Below are 22,654 nucleotides of genomic sequence, written 5' to 3'. Positions count from 1 at the left end.
TCAGTCCCCAGGCGTGTCCAGATTTGTGTGACAGGGTGTGTCTCCATGTCCATGTGCGTGTCCCCATGTCCCTACGTATGTTGCTCTCTGCTGTTGTATGTTTGCCCTGGCTTTCTGGCAGGTGCCACAGGAAGTCTTGATGCCACTCCAGCGGTGTGTCACTCCCTCTCTGTGTGTCACTGTGGGGGTGGCTGTCACCATGTGCCTCTGACGGCATCCAGGGCTTAGTGCAAGCATGCTGCAGCTGATGAGTTTCCAGACTGCATGTTGCCAGGCAGCCAGACCACTAGTCCCAGCCCATTCAGACCCCAGACTCATAGATTCCTCCATGCAGGGGTAATCGAGGCTTCCAGGGGCTCTAGGCCTACCTGTCTGGGGCACGGGATCTCTGCTCACATACCTCCCCAGACAGGAAACCACCTGTCACCCGCAGGTGTCGGCTCCACGCTGGGGTGGCTCCTGGGGAAGCAAGGCCTCTCTGGCACCGAGCTGAGCCTGTGCTCTGTGCTCGGCGCTCCTTGGTTCTGCCCTCTAGCAGACAGCACAAGGTGTCCTCCCTTAGTGCCAGCCCTGGTCAGGGAAATCCGGGAGACCGGATACCTGGGACACATAACCTGTGGCCACATCCCCAGGAAGAACGCCACTTTGCGGCCTTAAGTCTTGTCTTTCCTAGCCTTCCAGGTATCTATGTTGATCTGTAAACCCCCATTTTGTTTTATTTGGATTATTCAACAGGAATCGAGGGAGTTTCCCAAAGTAGGGGCATGGCAGAGAGGGGTGGCCGCGTAAAAAGGGTGGATTCCAGTGTTTCTCCAATCAACTCCCTGCTCACCCAAACCTGACATAAAACAAGACTTAATGGATCTTTCAGCCTGATTAGTTCCCAGAACATAGGCAAAAGTCCTTCAGGAATCTCCCCATAGACATTCCCTCTCATTGCAAACAGGGGCAAACAGAGTCATACATCCCGTTCCAGGCACAGAATCACGTACGAATGACCCAGGGCAGGGGCGGGAAGGCACCGGTTCAGCTCCCTGGCCACCCACACACACTTGTTGATGAACTGTTTGGAAGATCTGGCCAGGGCCTGCTCCGGTGTGTTCTATTTCTAATTTATAAACTCAAATTTTGACTGGTGTCCAGACTGGCACCTCTGCTTGTCCTCCCCAAGGTCAGAAGGGTAGGATTCATCTGGGTAGGGACTAGGGGTTCTGCCAACCCCACCTGCACCCAACACCAACTCAGACTGGCCTTCTGAGATAATCTGAGTGCTGCTCCTCCCCACTCCCCACAACCCCTCCAAGGCTCATATAGTTTTTTAACCCCTCCAGAGGCCCACAGCCACTCAGAAGCCTCTAGCCTGACCTTCAGAATGCTTTTCTGCCTCTCTCCAGGGAAAGCTGCCCCCCTCTGACTGTGTAGCCCCCTCTCACTTCCCAGCTGCCCCCCACCCCACGCAGGGCTGCTCACTGGAAAAGCCAAATGCCATGTCTTTTCTTTTGGTAGTCGGGAGGAGGGTGCTAGAGGAGATAAAGGAGACTGATGCACCTGTACTAAAAGCATAGAAATCCTCTGGAGAATTGGCAGGGGTCCACCCTCCCTCCCCCAGCAGCTTTCAAAGTGGGTCTCAGCACCTTCCAGGGGTGAGCTTCCACTCCCAGCTCCACATGAAATACAATCAGTTTGTGGCTGGGCTCCCTCCTGAGTGTCTAGCTCCATCCAGTGGCACTCTGGCCGCTTCTAACCCACCACCCCCGCTTCCGGCCCCCGAGCCCCCTCCTGCAAACCTGCAAAGGTCCTGCCTGCCCAGGTTGCCGGCCCCTGCCTCCCATAGCTGCAGCGGGAGCCTGTGCCTTTAAGGAAGCCGGCAGGGGTCTCATCTCAGGCGGGCCCACTTCAGCCAGGGGAGACCGACACGTTTCTCCCACAGGCCCTGGTGGGCCGTTTCCTCCGCGGAACCGCAGAAACCCAGGCATCCCGACCCCTGCCTCTGCACCGCGGGAAACCCAGAGACAACGCTCTTTTGAACCATTGCGAAGGTGTCACTACTCCGGAACGTTATACACGCTGTAGTACTTCACCCTCTACACAGCATGTCCCGAGCCCACCCCTCAAAAACCCCATGAAGACTGCGGTACCCAGCCCCCAGGGAACCCTCCAGCGTTGCCTTCCCGATCGGATCCGCGTAGCCGTCTGCTTCAGGAGTAGGTAGACAGGTCCCTCTGGGTCCCTCCGGTCGCAGTGCCTTCCTGCCCTGGTCCTCCCTATGGCACGAGGAGGGGCGCCCGGGAGCTAGCCCATCCCACCCGCTGCGGGCTGCAGGGATCGGTATCTCCGGGGCGCGATCCCAGATACGGGGTGGAGGCGGGGGGGGGCGGGGGGGTGGGTTCGGGACAGAGGGTGGCAGAGTGTCGCGCAGGAAGGAAGCAGCGGCTGGAGAGGGCTTCATTTCGGTTTTGGGAGGTTGGCCCCGCTCTGGCCCTGGCCCGCTCTCCGTCGGTGAAGGACGCGGCTGGCGGAGACAGCTGAGCTGGAGGAGGGGGTCCCGTAGCCCCGGAGGGGCGAAGGTTCTGGAGTCGGGGGAGGGCGGATGAGGCGCAGAGGGGCAAGGGCGGAGGGGCGGCGCTTACCTGCTCACCCAGGGGCCTCGCGGCGGGGCCGCGGGCTGCGGGTCTGCCCGGGGCAGACTCCGCGGGGAGGGCGCGCAGCGGCGAGTCCGCGCCCCGCTCCGCCCAGGGATGGGGAGCTCGTGCGCTGAGTAGCGCGCGCAGAGCCCGATCTCCGCGTCTGTGTGTCCGCCCGGCGCCGGTGTCCGTGGGTCCCTGCGCGGCGGCGAGCTTGTGCGCACGCGGGGACCACGCTCGCCTGGAGCCGCTGCCGCCGCCGCCGCCGCTGTCAGTCGCCGCCCGGGGCCCGAGCGCGAGGCCCCCGGCCTTCCCTAGCCCGCCCCGCGCCGCGCGTCCGCCCAGCCTGGTCTGCCTTGCCGGAGAGGCACCGCCTCCACCGCGAAGCCAGGCCGGGGGCAGGAGGGAGGCGACCGACCACCGCCTCCCCCCGTGCTTCGCAGGCTGGGGGGTGGGGTGCAGGCCAATGGGCGCCCGGGGGAGGGGTTAGGGGAGCCGGACCCCGCCCGCCGCAGACCAGAGCAGGAGCTTTGGCGTGGAGACCCGGGGGCGAGGATGAGGAGGCGACAACCCCCCTCTGTCGCCCGGCTTCCGGGACTCAGTCCCGGGGCTCACCTCCCTCCTTTTAACCCTCCCGAAATACCCAGAGCGAGAAACCATCAGTCTTCTCCCTCCCACGTCCTTCTGATTCCCTGTCAGAACCAGTTCCTCCTCCTCCAGGAAGCCTTCCTTACAGGGCAAGTGCCAGACTCCCCTTGGGATTTTTCTTTGCCCCCACAGCCCTGGACTGGGAAAGTCAGCTAGCTTCTGGGAGCCTGTCCGAATGTCTTCAAATGTGATCGCCTCTATGGCCAAAAAGGGAGGTTGGGGTGCCTTACAGGGGCGCCCTACAGCAGCTTAAAACAACACTGCTCTGGGCTCAGATTGTCTGGCTCCAGTCGAGGCTGTGCCAGGGGTAGCTCTGTGCGCTGGGGTTAGGTGACTGGGTGTCTCTGAGCCTCAGCTATTTGCCTGTACAGGGGCATCACAGTACCTCCCCCCCCAACCCCCCACCTCTTGTCAACAGCATTAAACAAGACTAGGACTAAGTAGGTTTTCACTGATTTTATTTCCTCACTAATGAATTAATTACTATTGCTACACGAACTCAATGGACATGAGTTTGAGCAAAATCCAGGAGACACTGAGGAACAGGAAAGCCTGGCTTGCTGCTGTCTGTGGGGTCACGAAGAGTCGAACATGACTTAGAGCCTGAACAACTGTCATTGTACTGCTCAACCTCCTCCTGGTATAGATGGATAAGCTGAGGCTTAGTGAGGGGAACTGACTGACTCTTTGCAACCGTAAGGACTACAGCCTTCCAGGCTCCTCTCCATGGCAGCCTCCAGGCAAGAATACTGGAGTAGGTTGCCATGCCCTCCTCCAGGGAATCTTCCCAACCCAGGGATAGAACCTGAGTCTCTTGTGTCGCCTGCATTGGCAGATGAATTCTTTACCACTAGTCAACCTGGGAAGCCCCAAGCAGGTCAAGGTCAGGTAGCCAGTTGGTGGCAAAGCCAAAGCCCAACCAAGAACAGTTAGTTACATACTCCCATGCCAAGCACTTACCCTCTGCCCACCCCCACCAGCCAACCACTGCTCCTACTTGCCCCTGCTCATGGCTTCTTGGTCCCACCCCAGGTGTCAGCATCTGAAGAGCTCCCTCCATACCCCAGCCCACAGCTCTGCAACCAGGCTCTGGCTTTCCTTATTCAAGAGTTTTGGGTATGCCACCTTCTTAAGGAAGCTTCAAGAAGGAGGAGGAGGAAGAGAGAGACTTGAGCTCCTTTCCTTGGGAATTCTTGCTCAGCTGAGGAGGAGAGGACTGGAGGATGGAGCAGGACTCCATAAGGGAAACAAAGGAAGTATTGGAGTGTCCAGAAAGTCTGCTCAGTGAGTTGATGGTTTCTCTCTACAACACAGTGAACCCTGGCCCCCTCTGGTACACCACAGTGTTGGTCTGCATGGATCACATCTCTTTCAGTCCAGGAAAGCTTCCTGGAAGAGGAGGATGTTAGTTCTTATCTGTATCAATAAAGAGTGAGACCCCTCTGGAGAGAAGAGGGCTCGGTGCCTTGGTCAAGTCAGACAGACAAGACCAGCAGGACTTCCCTCCAGACCTGAGTAGACCCCTTTCTAGACTGTTGCCTGACCCCTGGCACCTTCCTTTCATCCGTCTCCAACCCGGGTGTTTGAAAATCAAATGAGATGTTGTGTGTGAAAGTGTTCTGTAAACTGTGAAACGTGAGGAGAAAGGAGGGGCTACCGCCATCTCAGAGTCAGGAGGGAAGCATGGAACTCAGGACACTGGAGGCACGAAGTGTGACGAAGGTCACCTGCGGCTGTCCGGCTGTCCCTGGAAATGTCCACAGTCAGGCGACTAGAGGAGGACCCTTGGCTCAGAGCCAGCCTTCATTTCCACATTTACTCTCTTTTCCATACCTCAGGTCCCCCTCTGGGCTCTGGAACACCTGCTCTCTGTTTTGTGTCCCAGATGTGTGTCTTGCTTGGTGTGGGCAGTGAGCAGGTTGAGCATCCCTTCCCCCCTCTGCCTGGGCAGCCAGTGGACAGGAATTAACCTGAAGTCCTCCGCCCACATCCCTTTCCTTCACCTCTTCCCACTTTGCCGTCAGGCTCCTAGCCAGAGGGCAGGCTCCTAGCTGACCACAGCTAGGGGTCAGCCAGGGCTCCGGGTCCCACTGTGCCATCCATGCCCAGCATGGAGCAGGTAGGGGTGGAAATCCAGCTCCTGCTCTGCCTGCTGCCCACTAAGCCAGGCACATAGAGTCCACCATAAGGGACACTTCTTATAGTTGGTTCTGGACAGGGCACCTCTCTACTGTCTCCAAGGTGTTGCAGTCCTTATAGGTGGCTTCTAATCCCTACCGTACCTAATGACATCAGTTTAGATGAGCCACAGGAATGAGCATCATCAGAGCTGGGATCCAGGAAGGCTGACTCGTCCCCTTCTCTATGAATGAAGCACCCAAGCCTGGAGGGGCCACAGGATGAGCCCGAGGACGCATTTAGTCTGGGGACTAAAGTTTGTGTCCGTGTGCCCAGTTTGGTGTTGTTTGACCTAGCTAACAGCCCCAGTCATTCTGGAGCAGGCTGGGTTCTCATGCCCCAGACTGTTCTCCACCCATGCAGACATACAGCTCTGGTCTCTCCAGACAAGCCTGGTTCTCCTTCAGCAGGAGCTATGCCAATTCTGGTCTCCCAGACTGGGCCTCCCCAAGGACAGGACCAGACTTTCTTTTTCCTCCTCACCCTGCCTGCCTGGCTTCATTCAGGGAGACTGGAGGCCAAGGGACCACCTATGGGACCACCCGCTCCTCCCAGAGGACCCCTGGAGTTTCCTTCTCTCCCCTGGGGTGGGAGGCTGGGGTCTCCTCAACAGTTTTTCCCTCCCCTGAGGTGCTCATTGCCTCAGCTCCCTTCCACAAGCCAGCCAGCCAGGCGGGCAGCAGCCGAAAAAGATGGATTTTAATTCAATTTTCTGAGATGTGGCAGAGGGAGATGGATGCCAGGCTGCCATATCCAGCATTTGTCTCTCCTGAGCACTGGTTCCCTCCGTGACTCTCAGCCCCTACCCACCCCACCCCATGCCAGCCACACCAGTCCAGCTGCGCAGGCGGGGAGAACAGCACATTTGAGGACACCGAGGCGTTTTTATTGTACAATAAACAGCTGACATTTGCTGAATGCTCACCTTATCTTGAGCCAGTGGTTTCCAACCTTCCGGTGCTACAGAATCCTTGGGGAGCTTTAAAAATGTCCCCATGCCTAAGTCTCACCACCAAGATCAGTACAGTCTGTGGTAAGGCCTGGGCAAAAGGATTTTTTTAAAAGCTCCCCAGTGGATTGTAATGTGCAGCCAAGGCTCAGAACCACTGTCATAGCCCTGTGTTAAATGCCTTCCTTGTGCGTGTCACAAGGTGGCATGCTCACATGTCTGGAACCCTGAGAGGTATGCCAAGGGACCATCCCTCAGTGCCCTCACAACCATCAGCAGCCCCTTTTACCTCCTCTGGGAACTATTCATATACATATGTTTTTGTTTTCTACATGCTCCCAGCCATGAAAAGGATGGGAAAGTAACTGCCTTCTGTACATTTGCCCATCTAATTCCTATTTGGGGAATATGCTGGGCCTTGCATGGCAGGCTGTGGAGTCTGGGTTTCTTTCTATGAAGGAGCAAAATGCTGACCCTGGGTCACTTCTCACGCAAGCCCGTGCACAGTTCCAGGGGAAGTTTGATTCTGAAGGGCCTCTGGTCACCCCCTGCATCTGTGCTGGAGTCAGCCCAGAAACACAGTGGGGTGAGCAGGGAGGCTCTGGAAGGTCAGTCCCATGATGGTGCGTAGGGCAGGCCCAGTGCCTCTAAAGCTCCCCTCTTCAGCAGACAGTCTGTAGGGACATCCAGGTAGCAGGCCTGGGCTCCCCGGGGAGAGCACAATTCCAGAAGCAGGCTTGCTGCCCTCTCACCCAGGGGGCAGCATCCTCAGCGGATACACCAGTACCCTCCAGAGCCTTTTCAGCTACCCCAGGGACCCTTGAAATTTTCTAAGAAACCAAGGCAATAAACACCATGCTACTTAGACCCATGGTTTTCAGACTGTTCTCCAGGAACTCTAGAATACTTGAAGCTGCCTCACCAGAAACCTGGCGCACAGACGGAAGGAAGGCATGTTCTCAGAGCCTCCTGGGAGCTCCTCAGAGCTCAGGAGTTCTGCATCCTCTCTGTTCCATACCCACAGGGCACGGTGATGGATGAGGGTGAGCAAGGGGAGAACTGTCAGAGGAAGAGAAAGAGACCAGGGGTCACCGATTTGGGAATCCTAAATTCTAAGTGCAGACTTGACTGGTTAAGCACCCCATTTCACAGAGAAAGCAAATGAGGCTCAACAGGAATGACTGGCTCAAAGTCATAAAAGCTAATTATTATCAGAGCTGGGGCCACATACCAGATCTCTGGATTTCAAGTCCTGAGTTCTGTCCCCTGAACCATAACTCTTAGAAAGGAAGAGGATCTTCTTGGGAGGTGGAAAGTGTAGGTAACTGTGAGTAGGCATCAAAAGAGGTAAAAGTGAAATGGAATATTACTCGGCCATTAAAACAATGAAATAATGCATCTGCAGCAACATGGATGGGCCTAGAGATTGTCATACTGAGTAAAGTAAGTCAGACAGAGAAGGAGAGATAGTGTTTGACTTCTCTTATATGTAGAATCTAAAAAGAAATGATACAAGTGAACTTACAAAACAGAAAGAGACTCTCAGAGGATGAACTTAAGGTTGCTGGGAGGGAAGGATGGGGCATGGGATAATTAGGGAGTTTGGGGTGGACATGATACACTGCCATATTTAAAATGGATAGCCAACCAGGACCTACTGTGTACACATGGAGCTCTGTTCAATGTTATGCGGCAGCCTGGATGGGAGGGGAGTTTGGGGGAGAATGGATCCATGTATATGTATGGCCGAGACCCTTCACTGTTCGTGTGAAATCATCACAACATTGTTTGTTAATTGGCTATATCCCAATACAAAATAAAAAGTTTTTTAAAAAGAGGCAAAATTGAGAGATACATGTGAAGAGCCAAATGTCCTATCTCTGTCCCCCGTGTACATAAGTACCCAACTGCAGCCTCTGGCCTGGAGAAGGATTCTTTACTAGCTGAGCTACAAGGGAAGCCTCCCACACACCCAAATACACATACTTATTGCTGCGTTCAGAGCGTGGTTCCCAGGTGGCACTTGTGGTAAAGAACCCGCCTGCCATTACAAGATACATGAAACACGGGTTCGATCTTTGGGTGGGGAAGGCACCCAAGGCACGGGTTCGATCTTTGGGTCCTTCTCCCTTGAAGAAGGACATAGCAACCCACTCCAATATTCTTGCTTGGAGATTCCCATGGATAGAGGAGCCTAGCAGGTTACAGTCCATAGGGGTTGCAAAGAGACAGACACGACTGAAGCGACTTAGCACGCATTGCTGCATGGGAGTGTTCGCCACACAGGCGCACATGTGCTTCTCTGTCCATTAGGTATGCCCAGAGGTGCATTCGCCTAGGGTCCAAACATGCTCTCACACACGCACACGGGCACCATCCACAGATCTGCCGGGCAAAAGTACACCGTCTCTACCAAGAGAGGCCATTTCTCTCTTGTAGAATTGAGCCAGGCAGTGGGCCACTCTGCACAGGCAGAGCTTCATCACTGTCAGGCAGTTCTCCTCGTAAAGCAGAGTTTCCCATTCACCTTCCGTAGTCCCCTCCTCAGGGACTCAGCTGTTTACCCATGAGAGCCAAATACCCTGCGGGAACTCTGGTGGAAGGAGAATGCGTATTTCCATTCCATCTCCAATTCTCTATTCACCGGACTTTCTTTTCTTCCCTGCACCTCCATCCTCCCCATCTTCACTGGCACACTCTGGAGTTGGTGTGAGGTTTTCCACTGCGAGACAGGCCCCTCCTGGGCACTCTCCAAAGGGCCTCACTGCAGGTGTTCAAGAGCCACGTTGCTCACTGCCCTCAGTCTGGCTCCAGCTCCTGCTGGATTGGGCCCCCACACCCCTTGCTGGCCCTCCCCACCCCTTGCAGGTCCCACAGAAAAAGCCTGGTCCTGCTTGCTGTTGTTCCAGTTTCCTCAGAGCCTGACTTGTCTTCCTGGAAAATAACAGTGCACCCGGCCCAGCACAAGTCCTAGCTTTCACGCGGGACCCCAGCAAGCAAGCACGGAGGTGTAGAAATTACAGATAATTCATGTGGGAGGAGGCAGCAAGCGTGAGGCATGGATCCAGCCGTTCCCAGAAAAGCAACTCAGGATAATAGGGGGCCTGTGACGGGCTGAGCCCTGACTCGGTGTCGTGCAAACGATGCTGATAATTATATTAAAAGTAGGGCAAATAGAACGTTCTTTGACAACCAACTTTGGGAGCAGGTTGGCAGCTGATGAAACAATTCTTTGCCACGGCTGATGGGAGCATTGTCTGCTGGGAATTCACTGGGGGTGCTGGGGCTCTGGGCCCTGAGTGGGGGCTGGGAAGATAGAGCTGGCAGGATGACCTTGACCCAAGACCTTGTAGGTACTCAGGGGCGGAATATGTAGATCAGGCTTCTACTGCAGGGTAACAAGTTCCCACCAACTTGGCAGTTTAAAATAATGCACATTGATTATGTCATGGTTTCCCTAGGGCAGGAGTACAGGTGGAGTCCCCTGCTCAGGTGTCTTAAGACTGCAAAGTGTCAGTCAGGTCTGGGGTCTCATCTGAGGCTCAGGGTCTTCTTCTAAGCTTGTCGATAGAATCTATTCCATATGGTTGAGGGGCTGAGCAGTCAGCTTCCGGGACCCCATCTGGTCCTCTCTAGAACATGACAGTTTGCTTCTTGAAGGCCAACAGGAGAGAGACTGATGCCTCCGTCTTTGAAGTCTAGACTCTCTCTTAAAGGGCTCATTTGATTATCTCAAATTGTCTTGGGCTAATCTTCCTTTTGACAAATTTAAAGTCAAAGCATCATGTGTGTGTGCTTAGTCACTCCATCCTGTCTGACTCTCTGCAACCCCATGGACTGTAGCCTGCCAGGCTCCTCTGTCCAGGGAATTCTCCAGGCAAGAATACTGCAGTGGGTAGCCATTCCCTTCTCCAGGGGATCTTCCTGAACCAGGGATCAAACCCAAGTCTCCTGCATTGCAGGCAGATTCTTTACCATCTGAGCCATACAGGGAAGCCCAACAACCTCTACAAAATCTTTCCCCTTTGCCATGTAACTAGCCTAACCAGGGAAGTAAAATCCATTATATTTCTACATCCTGTCCATATCTGAGAGGAGGGACTTGTGTGGGCTTGTATCCCAGGGCACCTTACAATCCTGTCTACTGAGGTCCCTGTCATCTAGAGACTGAATGTGAGAGATGGGGTGGGAACAACTTTGACCAAAGATCTCTGAGGTCACAACCCATGTTAGTCTTGTTCCATCCAAGTGTTTGGCATGAAATCTGTGCTCAGGAAATATTTTTCAGTTGAATAAGTGAGTCACCAACTCCTACCTCCAATATACAGGTGGGGAAGCCAAGACTAGAGAAAGGAAAGTACTTTTTCAAGTCATCCAAGGCAACTGATGGCTAAGTCGGAAAACAATAAGCACTGCCGCTAATTGAGCAGTTACTGTGTGCCAGACATCACGATTGGTTATTTTACCAGCTCCTTGAATTGTCATAAAGCTGTGTGATTAGGGATGATGAATACCCAAGGTTTACAGATGAAGAGACCAAGTCTCAGGGAGGCGAAGTAATTTTTCCAAAGATGCTGCTGGCACCATCACAAATCAGGACTCAAGCTCGCTCAACTTGATCCCCACGTCCCTGGGGCTCCCTTCTCCATGCTGAGTTGTCTGTGTCTGCAGGTGGGACAGACTGAGAGCAGCAGGAGGAGGCCGTGTGTGTACTTGGGGATGCTTGGTCACCTTCCCCCGTGACTCTGCCTTCCCGTGGGGATTAAGTCATCACCGTTTCACACTGGGCCACCCAGAGCCTGACAAGGCAGGGAGGTCTTTCTAATTACTCATAATTAGCAAGCTGATTAGTGCTGTCACATGGGACTGTCTCTGTTAGCGCTCTCCTTTGTGTTCTGGGGACAATTCTCTGGAAAGGAGGGGACCTGTCTGCATAACCAGGGAGAAGAGGATGCAGGGGAATCTGACTGGGATTGGGCAATCAGGTCATTTATCACCACAGAGACAAATATCTCACCAAGCCTACCCCTCCCACCAGATCCCCATGCGAGCTTTTTTTTTTCTTTTCCCAGATCCAGAGCACAGAGAACACACGTCGTCCATCGTGGGAGACAAGACCTGCCTTACTCCACAGGGGAGCATCCTTCCCCAGCGATCCTCATGCATCACTGCCTCTCCTTCTGTAAGTGAAAGTTGCTCAGTCATGTCTGATTCTTTGCAACCCCGTGGACTATACAGTCCTTGGAATTCTCCATGCCAGAATACTGGAGTGGGTAGCCTTTCCCTTCTCCAGGTGATCTTTCCAACCCAGGGATTAAACCCAGGTCTCCCGCATTGCAGGCGGATTCTTTATCAGCTGAGCCACGAGGGAAGCCCCTCCTTCTGTAAGGCTCTGGTCAAATGTCACTGCATTCATCATTGTCCGGCTCCTGACCCCAAGTTATAACACAGTAGGTAAGCACAGATTTTGGAGCCAGACCACTGGGTTCCCATCCTGGCTCTGCCACTTGGACAAATTATTAACCTTCTGTGCCTCAGTTCCCTCATTTTTAAAGTGGGACTGAACAGTAGTATCACATTGTTATGGCTGTGAATAAGTTAATATATGTAAATCATTAGACTTCCCTGGAGGTCCAGTGGTTAAGACTCCACACTTCCACTGCAGGGGACCTGGGTTAGATTCCTGAAACTGAGATCTTGCATGCCATATGATGTGGCCAAAAATAAATAAGAAGAACATTAGAACAGACTCTAACATAGAATAAATACAATAAAGTGTTAATAATTCCTTTGTTCTTCTTTTTCTTTATAACACTTATCACTATCTGCTATGCAACAAATATGTTGCATGTTATTTGTCTATTTGTTTAATATTTGTCTCCCCCAAGAGGATGGAAGCTGCTTGAGGGCAGGGCTTTTCTTTGCTCATTGCTTTATTCCAGCACCTGTTGAATCAGTGAGTGAATCCTACCTTCTCTCTTCTTGGGCAGAGGTTTCATTTCTCTCTGTGCTCTTCAGAAGTTCTCAAAGAGAATAAAGATGCAACTTCCATGCCCTCATCATCTTCTAACCTGTCACCTTGATTCATGACCACAGACTTTACTTCTGGAACCACAAGGTGAGTCTGTCCCATAATAACCAAATTCTACCCTGTGATGAAATGGTCTGAAACTTATGTCATAAAATCCTGGAAGCCTAGAATTCATGAATTCCTAGAATGGACTCCAGGCCTTGGAGAATTCCAGAATGGAATTCTGGAAGCTCAGAATGTAATTGCAATTTGTTGATAGAACCTAGGAATCTTGGAGAGAACACCAGAATTTCAGAACCGGGTCTTTGAGAGAACCCGGTGAGACTAGATGGCCCTGCGTTGTTGACTTCTTTGCAGTGATAAAAACAAACATAAGTTGTGCTGGTGTTCAGAGCTGAGGGGCATGGAGAGGGGCCAGGACAGTGGTGGGAAAGGGCTCCCCTGTGAGGGTTGCTAGGCGCTGGCACTGGCTGAGACAATGAGGCTGGCTAGGTAGGTGGAGCCTAAGACTGCATCCTAATGAGGATGCAGGAGGAGAAAGGAAGGGAGGGGATTGGAGCAGCATGCAGGGCATGGGCGTGGCCTGCTCTAATCCGGATTACAGCTGGCCATCCAACTGCCAGGGCCGGCTGGGCCCCAGGTCTGGCTCTGCCCTTCCCTCCAAAGGCAGGCTCAGGCTGCACAGTGCTTGGAGTTCAGACAGGTGCTCTATCCTGTTCTGAAGTCCACACCCTAGAGCAGGAGTGTGGTTAGGTTATGAGCCCCAGGAGACCCAGGGCTAAAAGGGGGAGGTGGCCAGGGGGCAGAGAATGGAGGAATCCCTCAAGAAAACGGATTGACCTAGGGTAGAATGGTAGACCTAGGGTAGAATATATGGTACTTGAGAAATTGTGCATATTAAACAGAGGTTCAATTAATGAGCCCCTAGCACTACTTCTACCCTGAATATTGACTCAATCCCAGCCAGCCCTTTGACCTGGGCTAGACACTGAACCCTGAACTTCTCTCAAATTAGGCCCCAGTCCCAGTCCCATAGGAAGCCCCTATCCCAGCTACAGACTATCCTCTAGATTGAACCCTGATCCCAGCTAAGTGCGTGCATGCTAAATCACTTCAGTCTTGTCTGATTCTTTGCAACCATATGGACTGTAGTTCTCCAGGCTCCTCTGCCCATGGAGTTCTCCAGGCAAGAATACTGGAGTGGGTTGCCATGCCCTCCTCCAGGGAATCTTCCCAACACAGGGATCGAACCTGCATCTCTTATGTCTCTGCATTGGCAGGCAGGTTCTTCACCACTAGAGCCACCTGGGGAGCCTGATCCCAGCTACACTTTCCTCCAAACAATGTTTCATGAGTCTGCAGATCTCTGAAAATAGAATTCACCTCAAAGAATCCAAAAGCCAGGAGGATTCCTTAAACTGTAAAATAGCCCCACACCTCTAAAGCTCCAGAAACAGCTACAAAGACCCGGGTTGTCTCCTCTCAAAGCCCAGAGCAAGTGGACTCTCCCCTCCCTGCTGTGGGAAGGGCTTCAGTTCAGAGGTAGTCCTGCTCCAACCTGGAAGAGAACCTGGAAGGCTGTCGGTGGACCAGACCCTGTCAAGACACTGCTGGGGATGGAGATGCAAACTGCAGCATGAGAGCCAGAGGAGCATCGGCAAAGGTGGCCCTGGTGGTATTGGAGGTGGAGATAGCTGTGGTGATGCTTGCCTGGGTGGTCTTGACAAATGAAGTTGGTGATATCGATGAACATTTGTAAGCCTAGTGATAGACATGTGCCTCATGCAGGTCTCCCAACCTCTCTGCTCTTTCCTCAACTGCACTCCTTTCTGCCCTTCTGCCACTCACCATCTTGGCTTTGATTGGCCTGGTGTTAGTGTCTTGGAATAGGTCACTGTTCTTCCTTAATGAGCCCAGCGCTTTTGAAGGAGGAACTCTGTAATAATCCAAATAACAAATAAAGTGGAGTCTTTGTGTATTCCCTGCTTCTGCTTTTAGCATCTCCAAGGTGGAAGGACAGCTGCCTTCTTCCCATCAACATGGTGCCCAGCAGAACTGGAGGCTCCCCACCTTAGGCACTTTAAAATGTCTGACACACACACTGCTCACTCCCAGGAAGGTAAGGCGGTGAAAGGACAAATGGACAAAGAACAAAGCTCCACCAACCTCTTGGAGCTGCAATCACCTGGACGAAGAAGCCAGAAACTGTCCCCCATATTCCAGGGGCTGTGGCAGTTCCTCTACTAAGATCCAGCCTCACTTGGCTCAGATGACCACAAGATATGAGGGTCACAAGGAAAAACCCTCTATCCCCTGGGCAATCTTCCCTGTTCAGTGCTGCACAAAAATCTTTCCACTGAGACTCATTTTCTTCTGGAAGATAGAGGAAATATACAGTGAAAAGAGCTCTGGTCTGATGAGGAGAAGCCTTGCATTCTAATCTGGATCACGTACTGCTTCTAAACCATACCTCTGCCACATAACCTCACATGGTGGGCATCCTGGTTAGGCTACTTCTTCTTTATTGCCAGACTTTCCCTTGCCATGCACACCATTAAGCATTAGTTCAGTCCCTAGTTCTAAATGTTAATGGCATTGCCCAGTCACTGTGACATTAAAAGCCCTCCCATGCATACCCACCACTACCCATTCTCTACCCGCTTGAGAACTATTCAGAGACATCGTCTATGCAGTAACTGCAAAGGGAAGAGCCTCAAACCTATTTAACCAACATCAGCCCACCACCACCTCCAAGCTATAAGAGAGAAGATGAGGAAGACATGTTAAAACTACTAAGGATGTGTTTGTGGGGGGCGTGTCCCAAAGGAAGGCACATAGAAAAGGGCACTTGCCCTCATCCCAGCCCCATGAAAGGAGCTTGAAAAGACTCTCTTGGAAAGCTTGGCAGTTTTTGCTGAAATTGGGTGGCACAGAGGCTGACAGCTGACTGCCCCTCAGAGACATGTCCCAGCCCAATGTGTAGGGAGAATTACACCAGGAGATTGACCTTATTTATGGAGGATATAGAGCCAGGGAAGGGCTTAAAGCAAGGCATGCTAAACAGAATCATTTGGACAGCACAATAGAGGATGCATGAGAGGCAGGGAAATAGTTAAGAACCTATTGAGGTAGTCCTGAGGACAGATGATGAAGGGCTGAAGGGACTATGACAGTGGACATAGATGTGAAAGGATAGGGGTGGATCTGAGAGAAAAAATAAGATAAATCAATAGGAACTGTTTGTGAAGACTCCAAGAGGCAAGACCCATAAGAGGAGCTTTTGTTATCATTATTGTCATAAAATATAAAACTTTCTGGAGAGGGAATAGCTGAGTGCCACTATCAGTCATTAACACTTTAGTATGAATTAGCTATTCATCCGTGGAGCTGTTGACATTTAGCAAAAGCAGGTTTTAAGAACACCTGGTAGGGAAAGGCAAAAGAAAAATGTACCACCAGGAAAATGAAAGACACAAGTGGAAATGAAGCTGTACATCTGGAGAAGGTGATGCAGACTGCTCTGGACAGAAAGTCTGGGGAACAGAGTTTACATCTCTAATGGATCCACAACTTAGCAGCCCCACAGTCCTGGCAAGTCACCTAACTTCTTAGAGTCATATGTGCCTCATAGACGATACTATTTATCTCACAGGATTGAGTTCTATAAAGGACCTTTTAAACTGCCAAGCTCCGTGAAGGATTATTATCCCAGCAGGTTGCTGAAAGTTAACTTTGCCATGATCACCCATCACCTTTCACTGAAATGCAGACAGCCCACCAACTGTCTTCTTAAAACTAATTTTTTCCTGTTCCAAAGAAAACTTGAGTAGTCATAATGGGTGCAAAAGGGAAAGGGCAAGAGAAAGGCAGAGAGGATTAATACAGCTAGAAAGTGTTACAGCCCCCAGATCTTCTTCCTCATCTACCTAAGGGGAGTGATACTAGCTAGCCTCACTATATAAGATAATCCCAAGTCTCTAAGCATTTTTAAACAAAGGGGCTATAGTTGTTCTTCTTTTTGCTACCAAGTAGCTGTGATCTTGTTTTGACTTTTTTTATTGCCTTGTTTTCCCCTGGGCTTCCCAGGTGGCTCAGTGTTAAAGAATCCCCCTGCCAATGCAGGAGACGCAAGAGACTGTGGGTTCAATCCCTGGGTCAAGAAGACCCCCTGGAGAAGGAAATGGCAACCCACTCCTGTATTCTGGCCTGGGAAATCTGATGGACAGAGGAGCCTGGAGAGCTACAGTGCATGGGGTTGCGAAGAGTCAGACACGACTGAGCAACTGAGCACGGTTTCCCCAGCTGTAAAATGTGAATAATGGCACATGAAGTTGTTTTAAGGATGAAATGTTTCTATGCCTAGTGCCTAGGATGATGTCTGATATGAGTGAGGCTTTATAAATAGCAGCTATACTATTCTGCCACTGCCACCATCATGATTGATCCCCAGGCCTCTGGCATTCAGTAGACATCCCGTATGTGTTTGCTGAACAAGGCTGCTCATGGGTGTAGAGCGTAGTGAGAAGTGTGCCCTGTCACCACCATTCCAGCCCCTCCATGCTCACTGTGCTTGCTACCCAGACCCTCAGCTTCCCTGACAATCTAAGGCCTTGAACAGGCCCTTTTGAGAATAGCATTCAGTAGAGAAAATTGCATTAAGGAGTTCTTCTGGTACCTCTTTCCCAATTCCTCTCATCTAAAGTTGGACACAAGACCAGGACCCCTATTCTTACCACCCCCGGCCCCCGCCAAATGATTGCCTTTGTGGCAGCCTTGACCCATGATAACCTTGAACCAAGAGGAGAATCCAGTGTCAGTTGATTCAAGTTATGCATCTTCCTGGAAGTCCAGGGTCACTATCCAACAGCCTAGTCGACATCCCTGGCCCGCCATTTCCAACACTGCACACAGGATCCTACTCCAATCTGCACCCACCTCCCTGGGCCCTGACTGCACGTTTGGCATTCAGTGTGAGCCAGAAACCTGGGAGTCATTCTTCACACTTTGCCATGCCTCACAATTCACCCAGGCAGCCAACATTTAGTGAGGACCGTTGTGGGCCAGGCAGCATGCCAGGCACGGGGGTCACAACAGTCCCTGCCCTCCTGAAGCTTTGGGTCAGAAGAGGGGCACCAAAGTTAAGCAATGATCACACAAGTAACATTATCCAACCTGTAACACTGAAATAAAAGAAAAGGGTACAGTAAGCCTAAGAAACAGGTGGCCTGATCTTAGCCACGCCATCCAAGAGGCTTTCCAGAGAAATGGTCCACTTCTCTTGGTTCTAAAGGACAAAGTCTGATGGGGCTGTGGGCAGGGGTAGGTAAGGGGTCAGGGTGGGGAGAAAGTATTTTAGCAGAGAAAGCAACAAGAACCAGGAACAGAGAGACTGAGCCAGCTGCTCTCAACCCACTGGACTGAGACCAGTATGTCTGGAAGACAGACAGCAAGGGAGAGAGGCTTGATCTGAGGCCAGAGGACCAGGTGAGATCATGAGGGCCTCTGGGACTTATCCTGAGAGCAATGGGAAGCTGCTGAACAGATGATCTGGTCTTGTTTGCTTTTAAACCATATCACTCATTTGCACTTAAAACCAGGCTAGAGGATGTGGGGAGACCCACTAGAAGGCTCTTGCAGTCGATAAGGTAGGAGATTATGGGTTGGACTAAGGGGATGGTGGAAGAGGAAGTGGAGGAGCCAGAGACCATCAGAGCAAATGAAATCAATAAGATACATTTCCCACTTTTCCTTGCAGCCAGGTGTGGACCTGTGTCTAGATTCAGGTCAATGGGATGTGAGCAGGAGTGATGTGAATGACATCCAATGTGTGCCCTAAAGGGCCGTGACCTCCCCTTCCCCCTTGCCCCTTCCCAACGGCTGGAATTGGGACATGACAGTGGGAACTAAAGAAACCATCTTAGACAAAGAGAAGAAATCTGCTTATGCTGGAGAGCGAAGACACGATTGAGAGGGAGATGGGGCCTCCGGTGATTACGGAGTGGCCATGCCAGCCCTGAATTTTCTGCTCACCCTTTTATGTAAGCTTTATTTTGTCTGGGCACTGCTATTTGGGTCTCTCTGTTACAGCTGCTGAATCATATCTTCATAGAACGACAGGTTGGACATGAAGAATATGGACGAGAGAGACAGGGCTGCCATCCGGTCACTGGCTTACACCACTGGATGGTGTGAGTCAAGCTCACTAGGACAGGGATCCTGGGGGAAAAACAGGCTTCAAGGTGGCACGAGGTGGGATTTGTCCATATTGTGAATGTAACTTGGGCAAGTTGTTTTCTGGAAGGAAACAAAAAGAGATGTCCAGGGAGCAGGTGGGAAAGATCGGAGTTGGAAGAAAGTATGATCAGAGAATGAATTTGTGGTTCTCAGCCCTTACTGCACAAGGGCATTTAACAAATTCAGATACCCGGGCCCAACCCCAGAGATTCTGATTTGTTCAGTCTGGGACAGGGCTTGGAATCAGCATCTTTAGAAATCCCCTCTGGTGGTACTAACGTGCAGCCAGAGATGAGAACCAGTAGTGTGGATGGTAATGAAGCTGTGGGAATGGATGAGATGGCCAAGGGAAGGAGTAGAGAATGACAAAAGAATCCATCTTCCAGTCCCATCAATTCCAGGCCCTCTCACACCACCTGGACCTACTGGGACAGGCGGAAGAGCAGACAACACAGAGCAACTGCCCAGCCGTCTCCACCCCAGTTCTTACACGACACAAAGAGACGACTCAGTAGCCCTCTTGACGTCACCAGGCTCTGGAGTGACAAAACGGATCCTCCTCCCTCCCTCCCTCCCTCCCTCCTGGGGTTGCCTGGCTGCCACTCAGGAAGCTGCTCCAGTCCTCACAGCTGAGCTGGCCAGAAGCCACAAGGGAGGAAATTCCACCTTCCCTGATGGGTGGAGGCCCTGCCCCCGGGAACTCCACCAAGGCTGTCACCAGAGCTGGGCTCGCTGCCTGTGACCTCACACACAGGGAGCACTCCGGGTATCTACTGCTCCCTTTCTTTCCAGCCATTTTGTTTTCCTGAACCTCCAATTTCTCTTCTATAAAATAACCTAGTTCTACTCATTCCTACCAAGACGGTAAGTTTTTGGAGAGCATCAAAGCGGCCAGTAATGAAATTATAAGGATTTATGAACACCTTTCATCTCCCCATCTCTGCTGCTCTCCAGGTTTGGTGGAAGACAGAGCGAGGGAGGGAGGCAGACAAAGAGAGGAAGGGGACCCCGATGCTTACAGAAGAATGAGCCTGACTTCAGTGAAAACCATGAAGCATTTGGTCAGGAGGAGCCTGCAGGTCAGGAGGGCAGAGGTCATGATAGGAAGTCCCCCAGAAGGATGTCCCAGCTATAGCATTGTCTTGAAATCAAACATGTTTTTCCCTCGTCTGGGTCCCCCACAGCATGTGACAACCCACGTCTGTCCTGGGAAGTCAAGGGGGAAGGTGGCAAGGATCACCAGACCCATTTGAATATCAGTGCTACCAACCTTTGATTATGTGACATTAAGCAAGTTATGAAGCACTTATCTTTCTGAAGATGCTTCTTCATCTACAAATCACCTCGCATAAAGCTTAGACCATCGCAGTAGCCAAGAGTAAATATTAGCTATGTTTGCTGTTGACAGATTACACAAACGTCAGGAAATTGTGAGTGAATCAGGAAAAGGCCTGACTCAGAGTAGCTGCCTATCAGTTCCTCTTTTTCCTTTATATTAATCAAGTAACTGTTCAGTGTGGTACAAATGTAAAGTCTGAGGACTATGAGTTCCCTGTAACCAGGAGATTTCTGGCAATATTATGGGCTGGCAGGAAGAGGGCTTACTGATCCAGCACCTGAAATGACCATCTCCAAGGTGAGAAATCAGTTACCCAACCTGGGGTCTCCAGAGAAAATGTGAAAGGTCAGACACACGACCAGGAAGTATTGCCTGACACACGGGAGAGTCCACAGGGAATAGCATCGACAGCTTGTGAGTGGGGAAGGAGCCCCTTGGGCAAGAGGCAGTGGGGGTGAGGGTGGTGGTGGCAAAAGCAGGGCAACTAGGAAATGTTCCCTGGATGAGTCAGTGGACAAATGAATGGGATGATGGAGCCCATGTCTGGCTGGGACTAGAAGACTTGACAGGCTTGGACAGCTGATGCTGAGCCCCTACCCTGATGCTGACAGGTTGTCCAGCCGCCGTCTTTGATTGTTGCTGCACCCATGGGGCCAGGGTGGCCTGTCCTGCCCTGTGGGAGTTGTTCTCCCAGTGCCTGGACTGGGCCACTCCCTGGAACCCTGAGTTGGGAGGCTCTCCCAGGGCCAGCTGCAACCCCAGCCCCCAGTTCCCACACTCAGGCCTGTGGCAGGACCTGAGTGGCCTGAAGGAGTGCTTCCTGCATCCTACTCCAGATTCGGCTCTGCCTGCCCTCTCCATTCATTGCTCCTCTTTCTGCTCCCAGAGACGGTGAGTTAGGGTCCCGGATGTAGGTCGTGTCTCCTTGCCCTCTGCCTCCGCCCTGCAGGGCATCCCCTGCTTCCATCACTCTGCACCTGGCCTGCTTTCTCAGTGACCCAGTCTCCTCTTCTGGGTGCAGAGCCCAGCCACAGTGAAGTGCCTTGGTGGAATCTCAGGGGTTCTCAGAGAAGACACCCAATACCCACCTGAGCCCAGTGTCCCTGAGGCCTCCTGGTGTTGCAGGCACTTCCAAAGGTCTGGGCCAGTGAGCTTGTGAGCTGAGTGGCAGGTTGAATCTGGTCTCCGCGGTGGCCAGACTCAGGAGGTTAGGGGAGGCCGCTACTGCCTGGTTGACTTGAAGCCCTGGGAGCTGTTGATTGAGGCTCCTGAAAGTTCTGGCACATGGACAGAGCTCAGCTAGCATTTGTTGCATCAGTTATATACCCAAAGGACCTTAAACACCATCAATCCAAACTCCCTCATTTTACAGACTGAGCCATGGAGTCACAGAGCAGCACTAACCCACTGGGACTAGGAGGTAGGGCCATGGTCCCCTCGCATCCCTGGAGAAGGCAGTTCCCCTCACACTTTACACTCAGAGTCACAAAGCTCTCCTCTGGAAGGACATGTTCTTGCCCAGCTGACCATGGGTAGATCCACTCTAGGTATGAGCTCTGATGGTACCCTGAAGGCTCCCTCCTGCCCAGGACATCCTGCTGACCAGGTGGCCAGCCCTACAGCCCCAGAGGCACAGACATGGATGGTGGAATCTCAGACAGAGTCATGCTGTCCTGGCGATAGCACCTCCTCTGGCCAGGCCCCTTGGGTGTGAGCTCCAACCAGGAGATCCTAGCCAGTCAGCAGAAGCCGAAGCAATCAGACTGAAGAAATCTATGAAAAAGAATGGATTTTCTTACTGCACTCGGAGTCTTTAATTTCCTGTGTTTGCCCCCAAAGGAGTTTTTCATCGACAAAGCACTTGGTTCTGTGGGCAATGCGGTTGAAGAGAAGCTGCTGATGAAGAGATTAGTGACTGGGGACATGCAGGGGCTAGTGCACCGGGGAGATGGAGCTAATGAAACCGCAGGAGAGCCCAGACTAGGCATGGGCTCCTGGCGGGGACTGCCCGAAATGTCCACGGTGGGCACACTGAGAACAGAAGCGAGGTTGGGCTGTGGTCAGGAGCCAGCTGCCAGCGAGGAGGTTGCCAAAGCAGAAACAAGTGCTCTTGAGAACAGATTCCTGGACACAGAGAACTTTCAAATCAACTGAAAGAGACAGTGGGAAATAAGGCTGGGGGCCAGAAGCTTCTAGAACAAGAGACAGGACACTGGAGGCTCAGATCAGTTTCTACCTATAAATCCCCATGTGTCCTGAACTCCAAACTCTGAGCTGAGTTTATGGGCTGTTGCAAAGAGGAGCAAAAGAAGCAGGAGTAGCCCAGGAGAGAAGGGCTGATGGATTTATGAGAAGGTGGAGGAGAAAAGAAGCATCTTCTCTCTCCAACCATAAAAAGATGTGTATGAGGGCATCTGCTCAGCTTAGCTACCAAGAACTGTTAGGCTAACTTTGAAGGCCCTAGGATTATAGTCAGGCATAAGGGAGGACTTCCTGGTTGCCAAATAAAATGAGCTGTCTGGGTCCCACTCCCACACCCCAGGGCCTGCCTCTCACTTTAGCAGGGTGTACTTGGCGTGGCCCCTCCCTGATCTTTTCAGGAACCAGGGATGTCTAGCTCTGGAGCTCACCATGGGTCTGGCCAGCCTGCA

The 22,654-nt window shown here is 52.0% G+C and overlaps 1 protein-coding gene across 5 annotated transcripts in view; it reads right to left on the bottom strand.

The window, feature by feature from the left end:
- Nucleotides 1–22,654, bottom strand: part of ADCYAP1R1 (ADCYAP receptor type I) — a 107,729-nt gene that overhangs the window by 59,440 nt on the left and 25,635 nt on the right. For 3 of the 5 annotated variants that reach the window (XM_086398470.1, XM_086398472.1, XM_086398474.1), the window contains exon 1: nt 2,631–2,984. The exons of 1 other annotated variant lie outside the window; for it this stretch is intronic. The gene's annotated coding sequence lies outside the window, so the exon portion shown is untranslated. Of the gene's footprint in view, nt 1–2,630; nt 3,025–22,654 lie in introns of those variants that run through there. One more of the 5 variants, XM_086398473.1, reaches the window with a different exon arrangement.

Source organism: Bos grunniens, chromosome 4 (genome assembly GCF_055505025.1).
Source record: "Bos grunniens cultivar Pamir isolate PY7600 chromosome 4, Bosgru_T2T1.0, whole genome shotgun sequence".
Lineage (NCBI taxonomy): Eukaryota > Metazoa > Chordata > Mammalia > Artiodactyla > Bovidae > Bos > Bos grunniens.
Note: the sequence above shows the minus strand (reverse complement) of the source record. Positions and strands in the feature narration are given on the sequence as shown.